Raw genomic sequence first — 27873 nt, forward strand, 5'->3', positions numbered from 1 at the left:
CACTGGGCCACTGCCTCAGAGGTATATCTATTTGATTTTTAAAAATAGGTTTTTTTTTTTTTTTTAAGTACATTTAAAGTTGTTTTGTGCTTAAAGGAAGTCTAAGCCACAGTATTCTAAACTTATTGGAAAAATGTATTACATTTCTTTAAAGATTTAAATTCTTTAAATTTACTTGTTTTGTTTTTCTTTGCTTTAACGGAGGCATGGAGATTACAGATAAAAAGATGAAATTGCCCCCTAATTGTCTAGCCAAGGCAGACAGATATCTAACTGGGGTGTCATGTCAGAGACAAGCTTAGGACTCAAACTTGTCTGAAAGTCCTTGTACTTTGAAAGTTCCACCTCACCAGCTTAGGTAACAAAATCAAGTCATTTTAAGTCATGTGCTTTTTTAAAGTTAAAATTCATATCACTCCAGGCTCTGTCTAGCACGTGGAGTCCAACTTTCCTTTGGGGTTCTCTTCCCCTATATATCCCCAGTGATTCCAAAGTTACTCAAATTTCTTTCAAAGGGGTCCTCTCAAGCTACTGATGGTAGGGTGGCCTGTGAGTCAGCCACAGTGCCCAGGCAAAGATTATCTTTCAGTAAGGCTGCCCAGGGTCATTGCCAAGGCCCAGGAGGCTGGGTTAGGCTGCACAGGCCAGAATAAATGCCAATTCCCTCCTGGCCCTGGCTATCCAGGGTTAGGAGAGAAGGCTGGTCCTTGCCTGTCAACAGCCTCCAACTATGGACACAGCCTTTACACTCACACTCCAAAGCATAGCCAAGGGCATGTTGAAGACACAGAAAAAAAAAAAAAAAAAAGATCAGTCAATAGCTGTGTCTGCTAATATCCAGTAATGTTTGAGGTCGCTTAAAAAAAAATAAGCTAACTCCCAACCATTAAATTATCTTAACTATGTTTCTTAGGTGTAGATCAGGTATAAATTCCTTATTGTCATATCTTTCTACATCTATAAAGCTAAAGAAGTATGGTAGATGATGCTGTTTTATTGAAATTTAATTCTCTTGGGCTGAGAATATTGAACTCACTGCTATGGTTATAGTTGTTACCACATACAAAATGATTCAAATGATTCAGAACAGGCATTAAAATATAATAATTTTAAAAAGAACAATTTAAATAAGAGCAAAACTCTACATTTATAGAGAATTTGCAAATTGATTTTCTTTGACTTCTGTTTAATGAACAGTGGTCTACACTTTTGCTACTGTAAGGTGGTCCAAAGACCAATGAGCTTCTTAGAAATGCAGAGTATCAGGCCCTACCTTAGACCTAGTGGATTAGACCTGCATTTTAATGCGATACTCAGGTTATGGATATGCAAATTGAAGTCTAACTTATTATTTCCCAGTTCAGTCTACAATAAGCCAGTATGGAGATGGATATATTCTAAAGCGCTCTTTCTCTCTCTCTCTCTCTCTCTCTCTCTCTCTCTCTCTCTCTCTCTTTTGTTGTAGTTGGAAACAATACCTTTATTTTATTTGTTTGTTTTCATGTGGTGCTGAGGTAGATTTAAGTGAACTTAGAATTTTCTAAGAATAACAGTAAATATTAGTGACTCCAATGGCCCATCCTGGTGACTTTCACTAAGGATGTTCCATTCAGGAACTTATTTAATTTATATGAATTGTCCAGAGTAAGCAAATCCTAGAGACAGAATATAGCTTAGTGGTTGTTAGGGACTTGGAAGAGGAGGAAATGGAGAGTGACTGTTAACAGATATAAGATTTCTTTTGGGGGGTAGAATTAGTAGTGATAATTAGTAGTGATAGTTTATGATAGTTTATTTTAGGTGGACTTAGTGGTGACAGTTGCACAATTTTGTGAAGGTTCTAAAAAGCATTGAATTGCACACTTTAAAGAGTAAATTTTATAGTATGTGAATTATATATCAGTTTTTAAGGAAGTGGCTTCATACTTTTCTTAAAGAACAATAGATGAATATGAGGCTTATGTTTGTTTATCTAAAGGGCTCATCCTGAGGAGTTTCCCAAAACAAAGGATGTCTTTCTCCAAGCCCTCATCAATGCTGAGACTCCAGATATATTTATGCTACACGTCAGATTTATGTATTATGTAAATATAGATGCTGTGGTTTACAGATGAGGGTAGAAGGAATGAGCTGCAGGGGGAGGGTCTGAAGATGGAAAGGTTAGTTGGGACTAGTAATGAAGCTCTATAGGGCATCAATAAGGGCAATTTAGACCTGATTAATATCACTGATAATATCCAAACTACCAGATTTAGAAGGCGAGGAAGAGTGTGCTCCATTTTAAACATCTTCCTGAAATCCTACCGTGAGAGATTCAAACATTTCATTCTATCCACAACACTATTTTTTTTTTAAACCAGGCAGTGTAATCAAACATTATAAAGGATATAAAGATGACTGAGAGGTCCTTTCCCTCCAGTGGAAGTAGTGATCAGACCATGGAGTCGTGGTATGACCTGCACAGAGCTAAGTACTGTACAATAAAATGTATAGTATGATAAGAATCAAAGGAAGATATAAACTTAGAGCTCTCTGTGTCAAAAGAGGAAGAAATTACTTTTTACTGTTGGTGGTATTCCTTTCTGATCTTTTGTTGGAGGATAAATGGATATTGATAAGTGGATTTGGGATGGAGAGCATTTTATAGAGTCAACAGCATGAACAAAGGCATCGAAACTGGATACTTAGAGGCAAGAATGCATATTTAGGGAAGGATGAATGAGCACTGGCTAGACAAGAAATCTGGAAAGAAAACTAAGTAGACGAGGTAAAGCAGAAAAAAATACGAACTGACGCGTTTTCTTTTTCAAATGGCAAAACTAGGGAGGGGGTTGAGAGGAAGAGAGTCAGTAGAAATTGCAGTCTTTCACAGATTGGTACACATTTCCCTGACTGGTAAATAGCCATTGTGTTGACTTGAAGGGAAAGTAATTTTTGAAGGAAGATTTTTATAAAGGCCGGCTCTAGTAGGGTGGAAGCTATGAGCAAGGAGAAGGAAGAAGACGCCTGGCAACTGGAGAGGGTACCGGCAAATATGAGGCAAAAGGGAAGTGTGACGGTCAGGTCCCTGTATCTTTCATTTAAACTAAGATCACCCAGCCCATAAGGCATCTGTCCTATCACTAATAGGTTTGTATCCCAATAAAATATGAAAATTCCTGACATGATAATATTAAATGCGCATTTATTAGAGTGAATTAATTCGATTTTAAAAAAACACGGTGTTCCTGGTACATAGAGGGCACCTAACGTTTTATAAATTAACCTTGTTTGTTTGGGCTTTGTTTTGGAGCCTGTATTTAGGAGAGTATTCAAAACTGCACCACAAATCCTCGATCTACTATTAGTATTGATACTGGGATGCCCTGGTACCAAAAGATCTGCTTCTCCCCTTTAACACTTTAGTCTCTGGCCCCTCCCATAGGTCCCTAGGATCCTTAGGTACAGCGGCGGCGGGGTGGGGGCGGGTATTGCAGTTCGAGCAGCCAATCACAGCGCGGAGAAGGGGTGGGGCCACGGCGTCCCGCCTCTCCTCCTAAACCGCCCACCCCACCTTCCCAAGACCCGCCCCTCTCACACCTGCGTGTCCCTCTACTCTGGGGCTGCTGTAATCTCTATTCCCTGCGCTAGCAGGGAAGGGGCGTGGCCTCACCTCTCGCGAGACCGCCTCCTGTTGCCTTTGCCGCTGCTCCTGGCAGCTGACTGGTCGCGCTTGCGCAGCCGCCATGTTCGGTTGCTATGCTGCGGCCTAGGAGACCGGTTGTGCTTGAGGGAGGAGGAGGAGACGGAGACGGAGGAGGAGGAGGAGGAGGAAGAAGAGGAGGCGGAGAAGGAGGGGGGTGACTGAGCGCCTCTTGCACTCTCACACACAAACCCTGCCCAGGATTGCCCGCCCGCTCCAGGCGTGCTGCGCGCTTTTCCGCTCCTCATCCCCCCCCACCCCCCCACATTGTTCTCTCAGGACTCCTGGGTCCCCAGGGGCTGAAACTGGGCCTGAGCTGGGGCGGGAAGAGATTGGCTTTGGCCGGAGGGTCAGAGATCTGGGGCCAGGCCCCCCGCCCCAGATCCCCTCCCCCACGTCGCTTTTTGGGGGGTGTGGATTATCTCATCCCCGCAGGGAGGTGGGAGAGGGCGCCGGCTGCCCGCCTCCCTGCCACTTCCCGGGCGGCGCTGGCCCGCGGTAGCCCCGCAGCATGAGGTGGTGCTGGCGGCTCCCGGCCGTGGCACGGCCGCTGCGGCGGCTGCTGCTAGGGGAGCGCTGAGGGAGCCCCCGGAGCGGCGCGGCGCGGCAGACGCGCTTCTCCCGGGTGCGTCCGGGCCTCGAAGTTTTTTTTTTTTTTTTTTCTAAAGCCGAGAGGACGCGGCTGTGATACGAAGGTAAGAGGCTCTTGGGTGCCCGCCGGCCTTTCGGTCCTGCACGCTGTATGCGAGGTTGTTACCTGGGGCGTGTGAGGCTCTTGGAGGTGCCAAATAGGGCAAACCGGAGGTACAGGGTTGATTTAAAAGGAAGGAAATAAGGACGCTTCTTTTTTTCCTTTTTCCTGGGACCTTTGCTCTTGGAGTTCCCAACGTTATAGTTGAAATCTGTTATGGGTGAATGAAGGAACAAGGGATGGAATACGTACGAAGATGGAACGTTTCGCTGTGCCTGAACTCTATGTAAGGCTTTAGACTCTTTATAGACTTTTCCATTGCTGGTAGAATTCTTGGTAGATTTTTAAAAATTGGCTCAGGAGCGCTTCTTGCTTGCTGCAGGAGCACACTATCTCTACTATTCAAATTCTAACCTTCTAATGCTTCTACCAGTATATGCTAGTATTTAGAAATCTGTAGTTGGGCCAAAAAAGTTGAGATATAGCTAAGTAGATGAGCCGATGCATTTCCCAGGGTTTCCTTAAAATGGAACAGTTTACAGTTGCACTGATGTACGTATGGATATTTCTGTGAAACTTAGAATGGGAGACTGTGTCTGGGCTTGCATCATAGAGTGACATCAGTATGCACAAGGACGATTTGCAGGATTTTTCAAAGCCTTGTTCTAGGAGGACCTGACATATCTGCAACAAACCAGCTGCTTTTCGAATATGAAATTTAATATTAAGTTTTTGTGACGAAATCTTGAGCCCACTTGAAACAGCACAGCACAATAAAACATTTAAAACATCTATGGAGGAAAAAAAAGTCAGTGTATCCGACTTGTAATAGAAGATTTGAGTAGAAAGAAGACTGGTACAGTAAAAGCCAGGGCATTTTAAAATCCTGGCTTCCTGAAGCTTAGTGTGCCAGAGGGAGGAAATTATTTCTCATTTTTTAAGAGGGGGAGGGGATGACCTTAAAATAAATGATTATTCAGAGCCCCAAATGTCCTCAATGGAATAGAGCTAGATACATCAGTTAAATCTTGAATTTGATAAGTTTAAATTGAACATTGTTTTAAAGGAAAAGAAAACTTTTGAAAGCAAAAGTTGTGTATGGTACAGAACTACTTTACAGACTCATAAGAGTTAAGTCAGTTTGTGGATACCACCATTTTTTTGTCAGAATAAATTTCTGCTCCACTTACCATAATAGCTATTTTTGCATCTCTTAACATTTTTATGGCTTACATATCTTTATTTCATTTTGCATTTACACATGTGCATGGTTTTATAATATGATCTTAAGTGATTTGTAAGAGCAACATGGTCTTTTTTGCATATAGTAATTGTGATTTAGCTAGTATGTTTTAGACATTTGGCAAGACATTTTGAACACAAGGAGACATCACTATTTTATAGTTTTTTAAGATATTGAGTAGGTTAGTTATTAATTTAGAAAACCAGGGATTCTTCAAAAAGCAGTAATAGATGAGGATGTGACTTTCTTATTGCCTGTTTTCTAAAATGTTAGCTGTGGATGGATTGTGTCAAATTTGTGTTGTTTTTTTTTTCTTATGTCGTAATTGAATATCTTTAAAATACCTCTAGTAACATGTTACTTTAAATTTATGACACCTGATTTCTAATTTAGGCTAGGCATAAAACCAGCATTGATTGAATGCACTTGCTAAAAATACTTTCTGGGTCAGATGTACTTAGAATGCAGCCTCAGGAAAATTCGTTTAAACTAGTCTGTGACCAATGTACACTTCATTATTATTGAAGGATGTTAAAAAAGTACAGAATATCACAAACTAAATTTCATCAGTTCAGACAAAGGTGCCTAACTTTTATTTTAATGTGTAAAGTAAAATAGTAATAAGTTTATGTGGGATAATAATTTTAAAAAGTTTTTTTCAATTTTTTTAAACTTATATGATCCCTGTAGACTGTTGTTAAACTCTGTGGTTTATATACTTAATATATTTTAGTTTCATCTATTAAATATAATTGAGTTGTATAGTGACAGTATGTATATGGAAATATTGTTGTTATTGGTCTAGTATTTATTTATGACTTTGTTTACACTCAATAAGGGGAATGTTGACCATGTTTTCTTAAGTGAATTATCTTTAAGGAACAAAGAGACTACCAGATAATTTCACAGAGGCACTGATATTGAGAATACTTTGTTTTGTCCTTCAGAGAGTTAATTTGGTCACTTTTAAACAGCAGGAATGCCTTTAAAAAATATTTAAGGATCTTAACTTGTTTAGTGGCTGTTTAAAGGGAAATGGTTAAAAGTTCTTGAATTTTTTGTTACTTATTAGGTATGCAAAAATCTCTGACCTCACTAGGAATGAAAGTCTGTATGATTTAACGGTGCTAAATATGAATTATTGCTCATAAATAAAATTTGTTTATTGGTAGAAAAGCACTGGTTACAGACTGAATTGAATTGTTATTTTTCTGGGTTATTGCATGTTATGAAGTTTTTTATATGCTATAGTTTTTTATATGCTATAGTAGATTAAATTTACTGGCTCACTAGAAGCTGTGAAGCCTTGAAGATTGGCTTAGCATTCTGGAAATCCTTGTATTGTTTGCCAGGAAAGTACTGTAGGAGGAAGGTATTGTTATTTCTTCATTTAATATTCAATTAGTACCGATGGTGAGAAGGAATATAATGTGGAAGCACTGTAGGGTATTTATTGGTGTGGAAGTCAGTTGTTTAAGAACAGCCTAATTTATTGTATATCCTTTGCATGAGAAGTCAGTATAATCAAATATAAAATGGAATGGGGGAAAAGAGAAGGGAAACTTTGTCACACTCTCTGTATTAGAGGTATTTTTCCCTCACATTAATTCTTTATTTCATTATTCCGAAGTAGAAATACTGGAAGAAAAGCTCAGGTTTTCATACTGTGGACTATTTTGAGGGGAAGATATTAACTTGGGTGGGTTATTGTGTTTATATCTTTTAACAAGGAGATTATGTAGAGTACTAGGGAAAAAAAAAAAGACTCCAGAAGAGAAGAGTAATAGTATTTATTATTTTGTTAAGTGTCAGACAGTGTACAAGGGGTATTTCATGTTATTCCAGTTCATCATCAAGTATAATTTGTGAGGTAAGTATTATTAATCCCCTGTCCTACCCCTGAAATAGAAGTAAAAAGAAATTAAATAACTTGTCCAGAGTCATACTCCTAGTTAGTGGAATTCAGACCACATTTGTCTTACTGTAAAGCTTATTCTTTAGATCAGGGCTGTCCAGTTAAGTTTTCTGCATATTTCTGTGGAAATATTCCCTCATGTCCACACTTTAATGAGGTGTAATTGACAAATATGATAGAAATGTTCTTTTTCCGCACTGTTAGATATGGTAGCCATTAACCATGTGTGGCTGTGGAGCACTTGACATGTGACTAGTTATGTGTGAGAAAATGAATTTAAAATTGTATTTAGTTTTAATCACTTTAAAATGTGGTTCACAGATGCTAGCCATATCTGGTTGTGAATGTGATAGTGTTGGACAACACAGCCTTATATCTTGCATCCTATGAAATCTGAGTTCTAGTATGTAATCTTCTACAAGTTTGTGTATGGCGTTGGGCATGTTACTTTGTTTTAGAGTCTCCATTTAACCTATTGTGAAAACAGTGGGGTTACCATTAAAAGATTATTTCCAAGATCTCTTCTTGTAATTTTTATTAAATGTTCACTGGCTCTTAATACAAACATTTGTGAAAGTCTCCCCTCTGCAGTGTGCCCGTTCTTCATATAAGGATTTTTATTCAGTCATTTTCTTTTTGAGAATATGTATAAATCACACATAAAGAATAATGGATTACACACACACAGTTGTTTGTTGAAAAGATTGGGTAATCCAAGGCAGTACTATATGTTGGAACAAAGTTTGAATCTTTTAAAATACCATATTTCAGCAAGTCACCTTCCATTTAAGAATATGTAGAGTTCCCTGGTGCTTATCAAATTTATTCTCAATTTATCTGCTGGCCCTTGAAGACTTTCCCCAGTTTCATCTCACCAATGCTGTTTCTTATTTTTGTTTTAAAAAAGAAAACATTCTTGTTTTTCCCTCCATCATTTTTTCCTCAGTTTAACCATCCTGCAGTCCATCTGCCTCCTTTAAGCTGTTCTCAAAATTTACCTTTTCTGGAAGAATGATGCTTAATCCATTCATAAAGATCAGGCTTTGGGCTGGGGATGTGGCTCAAGCGGTAGCGCGCCCGCCTGGCATGCGTGCGGCCCGGGTTCGATCCTCAGCACCACATACCAACAAAGATGTTGTGTCCGCCGAGAACTAAAAAATAAATATTAAAAATTCTTTCTCTCCTCTCTCACTCTCTCTTTAAAAAAAAAAAAAAAAAGATCAGGCTTTGAGTCCTGGTGACACCACCTGGGGTTAATATACTTGCTCAGATACAGTTTATTATATCTTCCTACAGCTTTTCTTGAGTTTTAATGTTACCTACAAAATGTAATAAAATTAAAAACAAGGCTTGCTTAGTTTGTGTTGCTTTGAGTTTAGTTTGTTATTCAGTAATTCCCTTTTTAAAAGTTCCTGATTTTAAAAAGTGATAAATACTGTAACAACATTTATTGGTAATCACCATTGTAATATTTTTTATTCCTTCTGGATAGTTATCAATACTTATTTATATTATATATAGATGTGTAATATATAGACATATAGCATATATACCTGTATTTTTTTTCCTGGAAAATTGTGTAGTCAAGATATAATTTTAAGTCAAATATAAGGGAAACAGATCTGGTTTGGAATCTAGTCTCAAAAACTTTGTGCATGTCAGAGAAAACATTCTACATTTTACCTAACTGTTGTATTTACATACATGAATAGAGCACAGTGAATCCCAACATAAAGTATGTCTACAAGACACTAATTAAAAAAAAAAAAAAAAAAGCTGTAAGTTGCATAAAGACCAGTAGGGTAGAGGGAAGAAAGGAGGGACTGAATTAGAGCAAATTATATTTTATGCTTTTGTGATTATGTCAAATATATCCTAATGTTTTATATAACTACAGAGAATCAATTAAAAAAAACCCCTTGGGCAAATTATGTAACATCTGAACCACTTGGCCTTTTATTGTGGAGATTAGGATAACATATATAAAGCATCTAGCACTGTGTTTAAATAGATGATCAAAAAGTGGTAGTTGGTATTACTATTTTTTCCATTTTCCCATTCCCATGTTCATGAATGTAGTTTAAATGTTTGCTTAAATTCAGGTGATATTCCATAATTTATTTAGTCGTTTGCCTCTTGTTAACTTTAAAAATTTTCTTCAGTCTAAAACTGTAGGAGTGGGATAATGGTCCAGGGTTATGCCAAATCTCTCTCTCAAAATTCTTACAATGGGTAGTCTTGTTTTGAAAAAGATGTTGATTTGATTGCATAGTTTTGCGTTGTTATTTTAATTAATGTGTTTTTGAAATTTTTGGTTTATTGGGAAATGATGTTGTAAGCATTTCTTTACCTCTTAATAGAGTAAGAGTAATGGCATAAAGGAAAATACGGCATGATTCTTGTCCTTGAGCTCAAATTCTAGAGTGGTAACACATGTCAACAAACACAATTCAGAGTGACAGTGTAATAAGATCTGGGGGAAATGAGAAGTGGTATTTGTAATATGGTCTTGAAGGATGAGTTGGAATTGATCTGGGGAAAGAGAACAGTGTGTACAAAAAGTCAGAAGTACGAAAGAGTACATAGTGTGTTTGGAGAAATGCAAGTTGTCTTGTGTATATTCACCTTTTGATGGGTGTGGTATCTACTCCTGTGTATGAATCTGTGTGTGCATATGTGTTGACTATTGAGGGAGACAAGCCTAGTGAAGGATTCTTATGTTTGGGCAATGAAAGGGATCATATTAAGACCTTTAGAACAGAGCTTCACGTTGGGTATGTTGGAGCCTTAGGATGGTTTCTTTTGGCTTCATAGTCTTCTTGGTTTATACAGTTGTGCTAAAAAATTATTTTGGTGCCAACTTGGGAAAAGGATTGTGAAAAACAGTGTTGGAGAGTTTATCCATTCACTCTTGGCAGCCCCACTTCATAGTCAAGAATAAAACGCATACCAAGTCCTAAAGCAAGCATAAAGAAGGTCAAGTCAAAGTCTCCTCTTCCTCCCCTGTCTTCCCTTCTTCTACCCATTCCTCAGTATTTTCTTCATCATTGTTGTTGGGGGAGGGTAATTTTTGGTGCAACTGTGTGGGAAATCAGCATTAACAATTAGGATATTTGAATAAGGGAATAAGATTGGAAATAGGTTTTGAAAGGTAACTCGTGGCTTCTAGGTAATGATACAAGGATGTAAGAATGGTGCAAGGATGAGGTTAGAAATGGGGTAGGGAGATAAGTAAGGATGATCTTAGCATGCCAAATGAGGGATAATAATGCTAGGAATGGGGAAATAAAAATAAGAATGTGAGATTACTGATTAGGTAGTTTCATTAGGACTGTGAAAACTGATTAGGTAGTTTCATTAGAACTGTGACTCCATTTGGATATGGGGGAAGGAGGCAAAAAGTTGAAAATGATGCTAAGATTTGTTCTTTGGCCTCTTTTCTCCTTTGAGAAGGCCAAATAATTTTTATTGAGTACCGTCAGTGAGCCAAGTATTTTGCTAGGCACCAAGTTTGTCATGAGTCCTTATTGGATTTTAAAAAATTAACATTTTGAAATTCAAGCCTAATGAAAAGTCTCAAGGAAAGTAGTTAGAGCGCCTGAACTGTCTATTTGTTCATTTGCCTGTTCAACCAATTTTTAACAATATATATATATACTGTGTATGTACCCAAGATGAGCCTGGAACGTTTTGTTGTGCCTAACTTACTGTAGCAGGCTTAGTAAAAACTTCCTTTCTACATTTCCAGGGATAACCTGGGCATATCTTTTTGTTATGTCTAATTATATTCTGTTTAAATTTATTTTTCACATTTTTTATTGATATATTGTAGTTGTACATAATGATGGGGTTTGTTGTTACATATTGGTACATGTGCACAAGATAACAATATTATTTGGCCAGTATCACTCCCTAGCACTTCCCTCTTCCCTCCCCTCTTTTTGTCCCCTGATCCTGTCCCTCTTCTGATCTCCTGTCATGAGATCCCTGACTACCCTGCCCACCCCCCACCACCTCTCTTTTCTTTTTTACTCTCTAGTTTCGACAGATGAGAGAAAATATACCACCCTTGACCTTCTCAGTTTGGCTTATTTTGCTTAACATAATTAATGACCTCAAGTTCCATCCATTTTTCTGCAAGTGGCATAAATTCACTTTTATGGCTGAATAAAACTCCATTGTGTATATGTACCACATTTTCTTTATCCATTAATTCACTTATGGACAACTAGGCTGATTTCATAGTTTGACTGTTATGAATTGTGCTGCTGTAAACATGGGTGTATGCATGTATCCTTATAGTGTGGTGACTTTAATTCTTTAGGATAAATACTGAGGAGTGGTATAGCTGGGTCTATGGTTGTTGTATGCCTTGTCTTTTGAGGAAACTCCATACCAATTTCCATAGTGGTTGTATTAATTTACAATCCACCAACAGTATAAAAATGTTCCTTTTATGTTTATTATTATTATTATATTTGTAGTACATTTGTATTTCTTCTTTTGATAGCTATTATTTAGTTCAATTTGCCCATTTATTAATTGGGTTTTTTCTTTATATATTCTAAATATTAGACCTTCTTTGGGGGTGGGTACTGGCGATTGAACTCAGAGGCACTCAACCCCTGAGCCACATCCCTAGCCCTATTTTGTATTTTGTTTAGAGACAGTCCATTGTGTTGCTTGGTGCCTTGCTTTTGCTGAGGCTGGCTTTGAACTTGGGAATCCTCCTGTCTTAGCCTCCCCAGCCCCTGGGGAGGCATGCGCTACTGCACCCCGCTAGATATTAGAGCTCTTTTGGAAGAGTAGACAACAAAGATTGTCTCCCAGCAGAGGCCGCTGCCAAAGCCCAGAGGTCTTTTCTCCAGGCATGGTTGCCTCTCCCACACTGCTGCCCCCACCTTTGCCTAGAGGTTTTCTCTCTGGCACCGCAGATGCCACTTCTACCTACTGCTGCCTCAGTTGCCCACTCCTCCCTGTCATCACCTGGAAGTCTTTTCTCCAAGCGCTGCTACTACTGGTGCTGCTCCTGTCAACTGATTCACATGGTGCTGCTGCCCTGGACTGCTGCTGCTGCTGCTGAACCACTGCTGCTGATGTCCAGAGGTCTGCTGCCAGAGTGCCTGCAGGTTTGATTACACATGGCCACCTCCATCTTGGGATGCCAGCCAGCGCCTGGGGCCTGGGTGCCAGCTGGTTTGCTGCCACTGCCATCTGAGGGCGAGCTGCCTCTGTTTGGGGACACCAGCGGGGACCTGGATGTTCAGTGTCAAAGTGCCTGCAGGGTTGGCTGCGCCTGGAGTCTTCCTATAAGTTGACTGCCATCTTGCAGTGCCTTTTCAGGGTCACTTCCCTATGTAAGTGCATCCCTGATCATCTTCCTGCAAATTAGAACAGCTTGGAGATCTTGGGTCTGCAATGTGACCAAGCTTGGGGTATTGAAATCCAGATTAGAGGGATGGTAGCTGGGTCTGTGTGGCAGTCCTATGAAGAATCAGACAGGTCTGAGAAAACTTTGAACTCTGAAGCAAGCAGTTGCTCAGTTTTCCATTGAGCGCCCCCATCCCCGTTTGATGTGCTTTTGTTTTAAATACTCCCCCCCCCTTTCTCTAGCTAGCTACTATTTTTGGTTCCAGGTATTTTTTCATTCATCAGTTTGTTGAGGATTTTAGTGTATGGATGGTATTTTGCATTTTATTGTATATTATATTTTTATTATATATATTTTTCCTCTCGCTTGTCTGTTTTCCTGGATTTCTGTATTTTTTTCCTACTAAAGGTCAGTCTCTGTCAATTCTTTCCCACTCTAACTGTAGATTTTTGCTTATGGCTTATGGCTTCTCTCTTCCTCCCTCATTAACATAGTGTCCTGCACTACTTCTGTTCTCTTTGTCCAGCATTTGGAATTGTGAACCCTTTTAACAAATTTGCTATGTATAGTGTGGACAATAAATTAAACTATTTCTTTTTGTTGTGAGAAAACTGTGGAAGTCTTCATAGGATCTAGTGGGTTTGGGGCTATATGTTGTTTGCGTTGGGTGCTTTTGATATTGGTCTCCCCCCTTGAAAGCGAGGTGCTGGAAACCTTCAGGGACACCATAGTCTGCAGAGTAGAATTTGTGCTGCCTTAGATCCATACTGCTAGATGGGGAAACACACGAACAACATGAAAAAACAAAGGAATAAAGTGCCCCAAATAAACCAAGAAGCTCCAGGGACAGAATCCACTGACAAAACAGAAGAAATGTCAGAGAGGGAGTTTAGAATGTACATAGTTAAACTGATCTGCAAAAAAAGGATAGTATAAGAAATGAAAGAAAAAACACAGGAAGTGAAGGATCGCTTCAATAAAGAGAGATTGTGAAAAAAACCAAGCAGAAGTCCTTGAAATGAAGGTGTCAATAAACCAAACAATGGAAGGCATCACCAACAAACAAGACCTCTTGGAATATAGAACCTCAGGCCATGAAGATAAAATATATAATCTTGAAAATAGAGTTGACCATGCAGAGAAAAGATGGTAAGATTCCATGAACAGACATCCAAACAAGAATAATGGGATTATATGAAAAGACCAAATTTAAGAGTTATTGGGATAGATGAAGGAGCAGAGATACGAACTAAAGGAATGCGCAGTCTTTTCAATGATATAATATTGGAAAATTTCCCAAACCTAAAGAAGGAAATGTAAAATCAAATACAAAAGGCTTACAGAATCCCAAATGTACAAAATTACAGCAGACACATTATAATGAGAATGACTAACACAGAGAATAAAGATAAAATCTTAAAGGCTGTGAGAGAAAATTCAAATGACATATAGGGGGAAACCAATTCAGATCTCAACTGATTTCTCAACCCAGATGCTCAAAGCTAGGAGGTACTGTAATAATATATTTCAAACTCAGAAAGAAAATGGATGCCAACCAAGAATTTTTTTATCCAGCAGAATTGTTTCAGATTTGAAAATGAAATAAAAACCCTCCATGATAAACAAAAGTTAAAAGAATTTGCAACTAGAAAGCCTGTACTACAGAATATTCTCAACAAAATATTCCATGAGAATGAAGTGAGGGGGGGAAAAAGTGAAAATCACCAGAGATGAACAATGCTAAAGAAATGTCAATCGAAGGAGAAACTATGACAAATTAAAAACCATAAGTAAACCAAAATGACTGGGAACACAAATAGTAGCTCAATAATAATCTTAAACTCATCAATCGAAAAACAGACTGGCAGATTGGATTAAAAACAGGAACCAATAATATGCTGTCTACAAGAGGCTTATCTCATAGGCAAAGACATCTACAGAATGAAGGTGAAAGGATGGGAAAAAAACATATCACTCACATGCAGGGTTTTCTATCCTCATATCAGATAAAGAGGACTTTAAGCCAAAGTTAATCAGAAGGGACAAAGAAGCCCATTTCATACTGCTTAAGCGAATTACACATCGACAAGACATAACAATCATAAATATTTATGCCACAAACTGGAACATCTCTGTACATCAAACAAACCATTCTAAATTTTGAGAACCAGATAGACCATAACACAGTAATACTAGGTGACTTTAATAACACACCTCTCTCACTATGGGATACATCTTCCAAACAAAAACTGAATAAAGAACTCTAGATATAAATAACACTAATCAATAATTTAGGCTTAACAGACATACATAGAATATTCGTTTATCAATGAGCAAATACACTTCTCAGTAGCACATGGATCCTGCTCTAAAATAGACCATATCTTATGCCACAAAGCGACTCGTAGCAAATACAAAAAAAATAGAGCTAATACCCTCCATCCTATCAGATCATAATGAAATAAAATTAGAAATCAATGAGAGAATAAAAAAATTAAGCTATTGTAACACCTGGAGACTAAATAAAACATTATTGAATGATGAATGGATAACAGAATAAATCAAAGATGAAATAAAAAAATACAGAGATGTAAATGATGAGAATAGTGATAAAACATAACAAAATCTGTGGGACATCATAAAGGCAGTGCTAAAAGGAAAGTTCATTGCATTGAGCCCATTCATTAAAAGAATAAAAAGTCAACAAATAAATGACCTAACATGACATGTCAAAGCCCTAGAGAAAGAACAAATCAACACAAACATCAGTAGAAGACAGGAAATGATTAAAATCAGAGCTGAAATCAATGAAATTGAAACAAAAGAAACAATTCATAAAATTGACCAAACAAAAAGTTTTTTTCTTTGAAAAAATAGATAAACCTTCAGTCATGCTAACAAAGAGAAAGAGAAATCTACTAAAATTCATGATGAAAAAGGAAATATCACAATGGATGCAACTGAAATACAGAAGATAATCAGAAACTATTTTGAAAATTTATACTCCAATAAAATATAAAATCTTGAAGACATTGACAAATTTCTAGAGACTACTCAAATTGAATCAGGACGTCATGTACAATTTAAACAGATCAATTTCAAGCAATGAAATAGAACATGCCATCAAAAGCCTACCAATTAAGAAGAGCCCAGGATCAGTTGGATTCTCTGCTGAGTTCTACAAGATCTTCAAAGAAGAATTAATACCAATACTCCTCAAATTGCATGAAATAGAAAAGGAAATAACCCTTTCAAACTTACTCTATGAGGAAAATATCACCCTGATACCAAAACCAGACAAAAGCACATCAAAGAAGGAAAACTTCAGGCCAATATCCCTGATGAACATAGATGCAAAAATTCTCAGTAAAATTCTGGCAAACGACATACAAAAACATATTAAAAAGATAGTGTACCACGAACAAGTAGGGTTCATCCCAGGGATGCAAGGTTGGTTCAACATACAGAAATCAACAAGTGTAATTCATCATATCAATAGATTTAAAAACAAGAATTCATGATCATCTCAATAGATGCAGAAAAAGCATTTGAAAAATACAGTACCCCTTCATTTTTCAAAACACTAGAAAAAAACGAGGGATAGTAGAAACAAACGTCAACATCATAAAAGCTGTATAGGCTAAACTTAAGGCCAATATCATTCAAATGGAGAAAAATTGAAAACATTCCCTCTAAAGACTGGAACAAGGCAAGGATGCCCTCTTTTACTACTTCTATTCAACATTGTCTTTGAAACTCTAGCCAGAGCAATTATGAGAAAGAAATTAAAGGGATACGAATAGGAAAAGAACTCAAACTTTATTTGCTGATGACTGATTCTATATTTAGAAGAGCGAAAAAATTCCACCAGAAAACTTCTAAAACTCATAAATGAATTCAGCAAAGTAGCAGGTTATAAAATCAGCACCCATAAATCAAACATGTTCCTATACATTAGTGACAAAACTACTGGAAAAGAAAGTAGGAAAACTAACCCATCCACAAATAGCCTCAAACAAAACAAAACAAAACAAAAACAAAAAATTAGGACTCAATCTAACAAAAGAGGTGAAAGACTTGTACAATGAAACTACAGAACACTAAAGAAAGCAATTGAAGAAGACCTTAGAAGATAGAAAGACCTCCCATTTTCCTGAATAAGCAGAATTAATACTGTCAAAATGGCCATACTTCCAAAAGTGTTATACAGATTTAATGCAATTCCAAAATAATCCCAATGACATTCTTCAGAGAACTAGAAAAAGCAATCATGAAATTCATTTAGAAAAGTGAAAAACCCAGAATAGCCAAAGCAGTCCTTAGCAAGAAGAGTGAAGCAGGAGGCATCACAATACTATATTTCAGAGCCATAGTAACAAAATGGCATGATATTGGCACCAAAACAGATATGTAGACCAATAGTACAGAATAGAAGACAGAGGCAAACCCACATAAATACAGTTATCTCATACTAGACCAAGGCACCAAAAACATTCACTGGAGAAAAGATGGCCTATTCAACAAATGGTGCTGGGAAAACTAAAAATCCACATGTAACAAAATGAAATTAAACCCTTAATTTTCACCCTGCACAAAACTCCAAGTGGATCAAAGACTTAACGCAGTAGACCAGAGACCCTGCACCTAATAGGAGAAAAAATAGGCCCAAATCTCCACTATGTCAGCTTAGGATCTGACTTCCGTAACAAGACTCCTAAAGGGTAAGAAGTAAAATCAAGAATTAATAAATGGGACAGATTCAAACTAAAAAGCTTCTTCTTAGCAAAGGAAACAATAACGTGAAGAGAGAGCCTACAGAATGGGAAAAAAATCTTTACCACATGCACCCCAGAGCATTAATCTCCAGGATATATAAAGAACTCAAAAACCTTAACACCAAAACAAAAACAAAAAACTATAAATGTGCTAAGGAACTGAACATACACTTCACAGAAGAAGAAATACAGTTGAGCAACAAATATATGAAAAATGTTCGGCATCTTTAGCAATTAGAGATATGCAAATCAAAACTACTCTGTGATTCCATTTCACTATAGGCAGAATGGTAGTTATCAAGAATAGAAGCAACAGTAAATATTGGTGAGGATGTGGGGGAAAAGGTACACTCATACATTGCTCATGGAAATGCAAATTGGTGCAACTACTCTGGAAAGTGTAATAGAGATTCCTCAGAAGAACCATTTGACCCAGTTCTCCCACTCCTCAGAATATACCTGAAGGACTTAAAATCAGCATACTACAGTGATGCAGCCACATCAATGTCTATAGCAGCCCAATTCATAATAGCTTAACTATGGAACCAACCTAGGTGCCCTTCAATAGAGGAATGGGTAAAGAAAATGTGGTGTACATATACGATGGAATATTACTCAGCTTTAAAGAAGAATGAAATTATGGCATTTGCTGGTAAATGGATGGAGCTGGAGAATATTATGCTAGGTGAAAACCAATCCCAAAAACCCAAAAGCTAAGTATTTTCTCTGATATGCAGATGCTAATTCACAATGGGTGGGGAGGGCTAGGGAAGAATAGAGTTACTTTAGGTAGAGAGGAGTGAAGGGAGGGTAGGAAGGATCATAGAATGAATCAGACATTATTACCCTATATGCATATATAACTATACGACCCGTGTGATTCTCTATCATGTACAACCAGAAGAATGAGAAATTATACTCCATTATATATGATGTATCAAAGTGCATTCTGTCATGTAAAACTAAAACAGAAAAATTAAAAAAAATTTTCTCCCGTTCTGTAGGTTCTCTAGTCACATTCTTTTTTTTTTTTTTAATTTTTTTGTAGTTGTAAATGGACAGAATGCCTTTATTTATTTGTTTATTTTTATATGGTGCTGAGGCTCAAACCCATTGCCTCATGCATGCTAGGCAAGTGCTCTGCCACTGAGCTACAGCTCCAGCCCTCTAGTCACATTCTTAATTGGCAATCTTATTATTCCTTTGCTGTGCAGAAGCTTTTTAATTTTATGCCATCCCATTTATTACCTCTTGGTATCTAGGAGTTGCATAGTTATGGTCTAATTCCTAGGTCTTGATCCATTTTGAGTTGATATTTTTGTGTGTGGAGTAGGAGATAAGGGTCTAGTTTCAGTCTTCTATGTATGAATAACCAGTTTCTCCCTGAACCCATTTGTTAAAAAGACTGTCTTTTCTCCAGTATATATTTTTGGCACCTTTGTCAAGGATCAGATAGATGTGTGGGTTTATCTCTCTGTCTTCTATGCTGTACCATTGGTCTCTACTCTTTTTATGCCAGTACCATGCAATTTTATATAACTATATAATTATAACTCTGAAATAATTTGAAGTCAGGTATTATAATGCCTCTAGTAATGCTTTTTTAGCTTTTCTGGTCTTTTATTCTTCCAGATTTTAAGACTTTTTTCTAGTTCTATGAAGAATGTCATTGGTATTTCAGTGGGGTCTAATTGGATTCTTAGGTTTCAGTGAAACTACCCAACCATCTCTCATTGCTGGTCCTTCATTTTCATCCCAGTTTCTTCATTTCAGGGGAATACACTATTGGTAATCTCATTTGACCTTTTCTCTACCATTTGAGAGCAAGTTGTAGACATGTTACTTATCACCCCTAAATATTCTACTATATATTTACCAAAATATGAAGTCTTCTTCATAACTATCAAATCAGGAAATTAACATTGATACAATACTACTTTCAGATCTGTAGATACCATTCAAGTTTTCCCAGCTGTCCTTATTTTGTCCAGAATCCAATTTAGAGTTACTCATTGCCTTTAACTATGTCTCTTTAGTTTTCTTTAGTTTGTCTTCTACATCTTTTTGTGTGTGCGTGTGCTAAGGATTGAACGCAGGGCCTCAGCATGCCAGGCAAATACTCCACCACTGAGCCACATCTTCTGCCCTAGTCTTCTTTAGTTTAGAACATTTCCTCAGTATTCCTGTGTTTTATGGTCTTGATAGTTTTTAACTGTGCAGTCCTATGTAACATGTCCCTCTATACAGTGGTTCCTCTCATGTAGACTGAGTGCATTGTTTGCTAGAAATGAAGAAGTGAGTGGGGGGTTTTGTTTGTTTGTTTTTGTTTTCTGGTGGTACAGGGGATTGAACCCAAAGGTATTTTACTGAGCTACATCCCAGCCCATTTTTAAAAATTTTGAAACTGAGTCTTGCAAAGTTGCCAAGCTGATTTGGATCTTGCACTCTCTTGCCTCAGCCTTCCAAATCTCTAGGATTACAGGAATATTCCACGATGACTGGTTTATGGTGTGCTATTCTTAGTGCAAGTAGAAGACATACAGTATTATCCAACCACAGGTGGTGTTTAACCTTAAACACTTTGTAAGTTCATGTTCCTTATGTTTCTCTATTGTGAAGCCATCATTTTTCCTTTTTTCTTTTTGTGATATTGGGGATCCAACCCAAGACCTTATGCTAGGCCCACTGAGCTACATTCCCAGTTCCCATTTTTCTTTTTGCAATTGATAACTCTTAGATGGGAAAATATCCAAGACTCTGCTAGTATTTCTCATAAAACCTCTAACTACCATCATTTGGGTGCTCTGGTGACTCCTGTCTGAATTAGCCATCATTGTGAAGGCTGCCATCTACATGAGTTGGTATTCTACTGAAAGATTTTATTTTTTTCCAGACTTTAAAAAATTGATTTGTTCATTTCAATATATAATTATGGAAATTTTGTTCCTATTTGGTGATTCTTATTAGTTAATGGAATCTTTAGTTTTATTCTAATGTTCAGATTGTCCCAGATTTTGCTTGGCCATCCTCAGGACATGCTGCTAGGTCCTTGCAGGGTAGGGAATTTCTCATTTAGTCTCTTTTTAAAATCATTTAATCAGAAAAAGAATTTATAGAAAGATATTACCCCCAGTTTAAAAGGAGAACTAAGATGAAACTCAGAAAGGTGTGTGTCGTTGGGTATGTTATTGTGTAAATAGCAAAAATTTTGAATTTGGATTTGTCTGATACTGAAGCATCTTTTCTCTCCTATATTGTGTAGCCTCTCACTACCTATGTAAGTGTAGTTTGGAATCCAAAGTGACAGTACTTAAGGTTGTATGGGTGTGCCTGACACAGCTTATTAAGTGTGTATGAAGTTAAAAAGAGGGTCACAAAGGGTCTAATCACCATCATTGAAAGAATAAGCACTATTAGAAGAGAAGATAACTGAATAGTGGTATCAGAGGAGTATTTGGTTGTATGGTAGAAAGTGGTAAAGTAGGGAATTTCAGGAAGGTGTCAAATGCTGCAAAGAGAAAGAAGACCAAAAGTGCTTTGAATGTGACTATTGGGAGGTTGATACTTTAGTTGGGTGGTTTTTATGTGTATTAGGCAGGCTACCTACTTCAGAATCATTGGGATATTGATTAAAAATATAAATTTCTCAGGTCTCATCTCAGAGTTTGCAGATTCTTAAAAAAGTTGGGTAGCATAGGACATCTGCTGATATGCTGCTAAGATTCTTTTGGGGCATACTAGTTTGAGGTTTGTTGCTTTAGCAGAGGAGTTACAGTATAGAGTCATGGTAAGAAGTGAAATCGAGAAAACTAGACAAATACTGATTATAAACTAAACAACTTTTTATGAAATTTGACCATAAAGGGAAGAAGGACTTTCCTGGGTTATGGAGGATGAGGAGATATCATCAAGAAAAATATCATTTATTTTTCTTTTTAAGGATACATACATCTTATCATTTTTTAAGATTAAGGGACAGAAATTATAGTGGTTATTTGAAAGATGGTTAAACAAAATCATATAGCAATACTTGCTATCAAAATAATTGCCCTGAATGAATTTTAGTAGGTATCTGGGATAACTCCCTGCCCTCCTTTCAAATTATTGCCATCTTTTTGTGGGTTTTGGAGTTGTCAAAATGTCATTGTAGCTGGGCATGGTCGCGCACACCTGTAATTCCAGCAATTTGGGAGGCCAAGGCAGGAGGATCATGAGTTCAAAGCCAGCCTTGGCAACAGCAAGGTGCTAAGTAACTCAGTGAGATCCTGTCTCTAAATAATACAAAAAAGCATTGGGAATGTGGCTCAGTGGTTGAGTGCTCTGAGTTCAATTCCCAGTACTGCCACCCACCCCACAAAAAAGGGTCATTGTTAACCTTATTATTAGTTAATATAATTTATATGTTATACAATTAACATTTTTCTTTCACTCATTTGTAAAAAAACATGAATTCTAAGAATACTCTTGTATATAAAAATAAAGTCTCCAACAGTACAATTTAAAAAATTATATCTAGAATTGGAAATGACTTCAGATAGAAAACATTTAGTCAATGTAAAGTTAGTTTGAGTACCAGCTAGGTACCAAGAACAGTATATGGCATTGGGGATACAGAATTGAATAAGGCATAATTTTTGTCCTCAAGTAGGGTTATTGTAAAGGACAGTAGTCTTTAGCAGAACTCAGAATCTAGTGTACAGCTGAAAATGGTGTAGGGCAGCTGTAGTTAACTACATATAGTTAGATAGATGTAGCATACAGCTAAGATACATACAGATAAGTCTTAGTTGTTAAGTTATTAGGACTTCAGAGTTCTTGTTTTAAAAATTTCAATTTTTTTCTATTTTTGTATTGGTATTAATATGACTACTTTGTTCAAAATTCAAAATAATATGAAAAAGGTATATGTTGAGAAGTCTCAATACTAATCTTTTCCTTCGCCTCTCTTTATAGGTAACCCACTTTATTTCTTTATATATTCTGTAATATTTATACAGATAGAAGCAAATACAAATATAGATTACTGTTTACCTTTCCACATTCAAAGTAGCTTACTTTGTTAATGTTTTATAAACATATATGTTTTTTCATTTAAATATACCTTGGAGATCATTTGACTTGAGTGTTTAGAGAACTCCTGACCTTTCTTCCCTCCAATATAGTGATATACTCTATTGCGTAGATATGTTGTTGTTTTGATATGTTGTTTTTAAAAAAATATTCTTAGTTGTAGATGGACACAATACCTTTGTTTTATCTGTCTATTTTTATGTGGTGCGGAGGATCAAACCCAGTGCCTCACACATGCTAGGCAAGTTGCTCTACCACTGAGCCACAACCTCAGCCTTAGATATACTGTTAAGCTAACTTGTTTTGAATATTTAAGCTCTTACTATACTTGGATTCTTTTATTATTCTCCTGTGTAACTTATTTGCTTTAACTTATTTTCTGTCTGAATTGGGCTCCCATGAGGTATTGTGCATTAATGGTTTGCTCGACTTTGTGTACCTGAAGTCCTCTAATGCCTCGTGGGACCAACCTTTTAAACTTTGTGGCCAAGACAGACTCTACCCTCCTTATTTCAGTTGCTTACATGAAAAAATGGTAGCAAAAGAAAAAGGGGTAAAACTAATATTTGTTAAACTCTACTGGTTGTTTTTAAATATGATATTTAATTTAATTCTCTCAGTAACCCTATGGAGTAGGTGGTAGTAGTCTGGTTTTACAGATGAAGAAGTTAAACTCAAAAAAGAGAGTTGTCCAGAGTTTTACAGCTTAAAAATGTCAGATTGAGGGTGTTTTTTTTTTGTTTGTTTGTTTGCTTTTTTTGTTGTTGTTGTTTGTTTGTTTGTTTTGTGGTGCTAGGGCTTGAACCCAGGTCCTTGTGCATGCAAAGCAAGCATTCTATCAGCTGAGCTATAGCCCCAGCCCTTGGAAGTTTTTAAAGTAGGTTTGAGTCTAGAATCTGTACCTATTCTGCTACTGCCCTTGTTTTCTGTGTTATAATGTCTTATTTTTGAATTCTTGAACTTTAGCCTTAAAGCCGGAGCTCTCTATTAATCTACTGTATACCTTACATCAAGAGCCACATAATTAGACATGTTGCCTGCTGCCATGTTTCCCTGTTGCATTGTTCCTGATTGCTGGGATGCCACCTGCTTACCTGACCTCTGTGACACTAAAGCCCACTTGTCTGGATCCCTGCCGATAGGCATTTTCTAATTGCTTATCTGTATTGCCACTGATCATTACTCTTAAGGGTTTTTTGTTTTGTTTTGTTTTCTTCTCTAATTTCCCCCTGCTTAGCCCTGTCACCACTTGCTTTTCAGTTTATCAAGCTTTGTGAAGCTTGAGCAAAATTTCCAAAATTATTCGGGATGATTTAACATTTTTTTTTAATGTTAAATCTTTTTTTTAAAAAAATTTTTTTGTAGTAGATGAACCCAATACCTTTATTTTATCTTTTAATGTGGTGCTGAGGATCAAACCCAGTGCCTCTCACGTGCTAGGTAAGTGCTCTACCAACTGAGCTATAACCCCAGCCCAATATTAAATCTTATCTTGGAGTTTTATATTAGTTTCCATAAAAGTGCATTTGACCATTAGTTTAGACTTTTCCAATTTCCTAGTGTAGCCAGTGTGATCTGACATGCATATTTGATCAAACTTTTCTATTATCTCTTCATCTGCCTGTGAAACAAATGAAGGAATTTTCCAAGGAGTTCAGAATTATTTGAAAAATACCAATTTTATAAGTAATGTTGAAGGTGGGCACAGTGGTTCACTCCTGCAATCTCAGCTACTCAAGGAGGCTGAGGCAGGCAGATTGCAATGTCAAGGCAAGCCTCAGTAACTTAGTGAGCCCTCCATCTCAAAATAAAAATGAAAAGGAGGGTATGGTGGCACATGCCTGTCATTCCAGTGGCTTGGGAGGCTGAGGCAGAAGGATTGCGACTTCAAAGCCTGCCTCAGCGATTTAGCCAGGTCCTAAGTAACTCAGTGAGACCTTGTCTCTAAATAAAGATATAAAGAAGGGCTGGGGGTGTGGCTCAGTGGTTAAGTGCCTCTGGATTCAGTCCCTGGTACAAAAAAGAAGAAAAGGGCTAGGGATGTAGCTCAGTGGTGGAGTATCTTTGGTTCAATTCCCAGTAATGAAACAATGAAATGAAAATAATGTTAGTGTCATTTTTGCCGGTTTCTTTTTTAGATATTTCTTTATTGTATAGAAGCAAATATCATTATAGACTTCAGAGATTCTTGAATTGTTTTATTTGCATTGTAATGAAATCTCTACTTGGTTTATTTACATGTCCCACTTATCTTTCTTTTTCTAGTCCAACAGCAGTCAGTTACTGTCGCTTACTACAGAAGTACTAGGAAATGGGGTATCTTCTCTGAGAAGCGTTTTGTGACTTGGAAAAATTGTTGCAGGTGATTCTGATAATGTGATCCACCTTATATCTGTCCATTTTTATGGGTTTTGATCTGTGTTCACACAATCATTTTAAAAAAATTTGCATAGGTCAACATTTCTTTTTATGAAATTTCAAATCTCTAAAATTTTTTTTTTTATTCACTTAGTGCCAGACTTGACCTAACAGATGTGAAGCTGTTTAGTCTTCATTTATCTCACTTAATAGTATACCTTCTTTAAGTTCTCTAATGAAATTGTATGGTGCTGTCTAGAACTAACCAAGAAGGTTACTCAATATAAGGTATGTTTTTTTTTTTTTTTTTTTTTTTTAGGATAAAGCGGTTGAACTTATTCTTTTCATGTTCCAGTTTCACTTTTTACATATATTCTTCAAATTCATTGTTCATTTATCTGTTAGTGTCTTAGTAAGTTTTGTTACCAATTTATATTGTAGATATTAACTGTTTATTTGATAACACAGTAGCATGCTTGGGACATACTCTTGAGTTTTTTTGTATCTATCACATTAAAAAATGCCACAACTTGAAAGCACATCTATTTATAAAGGAGATGATTTTGCTTACAATCCTTTTATGTCATTCGGTCTTACATCTCTACATTAAAGCCATAGTTAGTCAGGTACTATATTGCATGCCTGTAATCCCAGCAACCCAGGAAACTGAGGCAGGTAGATTACAAATTCAAGGCTATCCTTAGCAACTTAAAGAAGGCAGGGATGTAGCTCAGTGGTAAGGTGTCCCTGGATTAATCCCCAGTACCAGTACCAAAAAAAAAAAAAGAAGAAGAAATGAAAAGAAAAAAGATAAAATCCATAATTAATAAGAAAATTTCTTCTGAAGAAGAGAGGAACAACAAAACTTGAAAGATGATACCTTTTTTAAGACAAGAATAATAAAGAATATTCTCATTAGTGGTACTTATAAAAGATAGGCTTTATCGGAATCTAATATAGAAGGAACTAAAGAACCAAAGTTCACTGATTTGTGTAGTTTCTTTCCCCGTCAAGACTTTGAACCTCCTGAGGCTAGAGATCTAGATGTATGCATATTTATATCTCCAGCATCTAGTACTGTGCCTGCCAGTTAAGAGCTGCTCACATATTTATATGCATAAACTGGTGTTTTGAATGTACAGATTTAGGGAACTCATTTCAGGGTTTGTAGGTTTTGAGTCTGTGGGTCTTTGTCTCTTGTTTCTCTGTCACTTCCTCTCACAGAGTATTTTAAATGCTATAGTATATAAATATGATGAATTGTCAAAGATTAAATAGCAAAAAAGGAACAGCCTCTGGTAAATAAATTTGATGCAAGAAGTGGTACAAATTAGTTTCTTATATTTAACATACAGTTAATGAATATCAAATCTATTTTACATTATTTAGTAGTCAGTAACAGTTGAGTAGAGGATTATACAAAGGACATTTAGAAAATGCTGTTTGTGTAGTGAATCAGTGTGCAGGTTCAGTGCTGTGCATGCAGGTGTCAGGTGATTGAACATGCTTAACATGGGATACTTTTTTCTTAGACTATATGACTTCTATTCCCCCTTCTCCCATTATTGGGCTTTGAACCTAGAGGCAGTTTACTACTCCCCCCACTTTTTTTATTTTGAGAAAAGGTCTTTCTCAGTTGTCCAGTTGGCCTCTCAGACTTGGGGTTCTACTGCCTCAACCTCCTTAGTTGTTGGAATCACAGGAATGTGCCTCGCTTGTGGTACACCATTTCTTAAATAAAAAGCTTTAATTTAAGGTGTTGCATAAGAACTACTATATAACTAGGTTTGGTACATGTAAGTCTAGAGAGAAATTTTAGAAAAAACTTACAGCATTATTTATTTATTTTCTTCTACAGGATATCAGTTTTATAGCTCATAGTTTTGATAGTGCTGTCCTTAGGGAATCTGGCTCATTCTGTTTTACATTGCCAGGTTTAGTTTAGTGGAGCTCAGTGGTAGAGCACTTGCCTATCACGTGTGTGGTACTGGATTCGATTCTCAGTACCACATAAAATAAACAAAGGCATTTTGTTTATTTATTTTTTAGTTGTAGATTAAACAACTAAAAAATAAATAAATAAGTGTGAAGAATTATCAGCTATCCATGTGCTGATGCACATGCCTGTGGCTCAGGAGGCCGGGACAGGAAGATTGCAAGTTCAAGGCCAGCCTCAGCAAAAGTGAGGTGTTAAGCAGCTCACACCCTGTCTCTAAATAAAACACAACTCAGTGGTTGAGTGCCTCTGAGTTCAATCCCTGGTATCCCCCCCTCCAAAAAAAAAAAAAGAAAAAAAGTCAGCTATCCAGAAAACTTTTTGAGTGACTAATTGCTTGATTATTTTGGATAACAATGAATTTATTGTGTATACTTTGTTAAGTGTAAAAACATAATTTGAAAGGAATGTTTTCTCTTTCCTCACATTTTTTTATTTTTAAAAACTTCAGACCTGTGGAAAAGTAGCAAGAATCACATATTGAACATCCATATACCCTTTATATAATTTTACTAGTTGCTACTTTGCTTTATCTCTCTGTATATACTTTTAAAATTTCTATTTGGGAATTGTAGTCATCATGATCATAATAACACTTTATCCAAATGTTTTAGCATGCAAACATGAATCTTTAGGAACAAACACATTTTCCCATATAACCACATAATCACACTCAAGAAGTTTTGCATTGACACATGTTGGTATCTGAAATACAATCCATATCTAAATTTCTCCAGTTGTTCAAGCAACTTCTTTATGCCCTCTCTCCCTC

The 27873-nt window shown here is 36.8% G+C and overlaps 1 protein-coding gene across 11 annotated transcripts in view; it reads left to right on the forward strand.

The window, feature by feature from the left end:
- Positions 1 to 3769: 3769 nt before the first annotated feature.
- The window catches only part of LOC144256819 (uncharacterized), a 133715-nt gene continuing 109611 nt past the window's right edge, over positions 3770 to 27873 (forward strand). For 7 of the 11 annotated variants that reach the window (XR_013344256.1, XR_013344255.1, XR_013344261.1 and 4 more), the window contains exon 1: positions 3772 to 4377. The gene's annotated coding sequence lies outside the window, so the exon portion shown is untranslated. Of the gene's footprint in view, positions 4378 to 27873 lie in introns of all 11 variants that reach the window. The other 4 variants (XM_077802280.1, XM_077802285.1, XM_077802282.1 and 1 more) reach the window with 2 other exon arrangements.

Source organism: Urocitellus parryii, chromosome 1 (assembly GCF_045843805.1).
Source record: "Urocitellus parryii isolate mUroPar1 chromosome 1, mUroPar1.hap1, whole genome shotgun sequence".
Classification (NCBI taxonomy): Eukaryota; Metazoa; Chordata; class Mammalia; order Rodentia; family Sciuridae; genus Urocitellus; species Urocitellus parryii.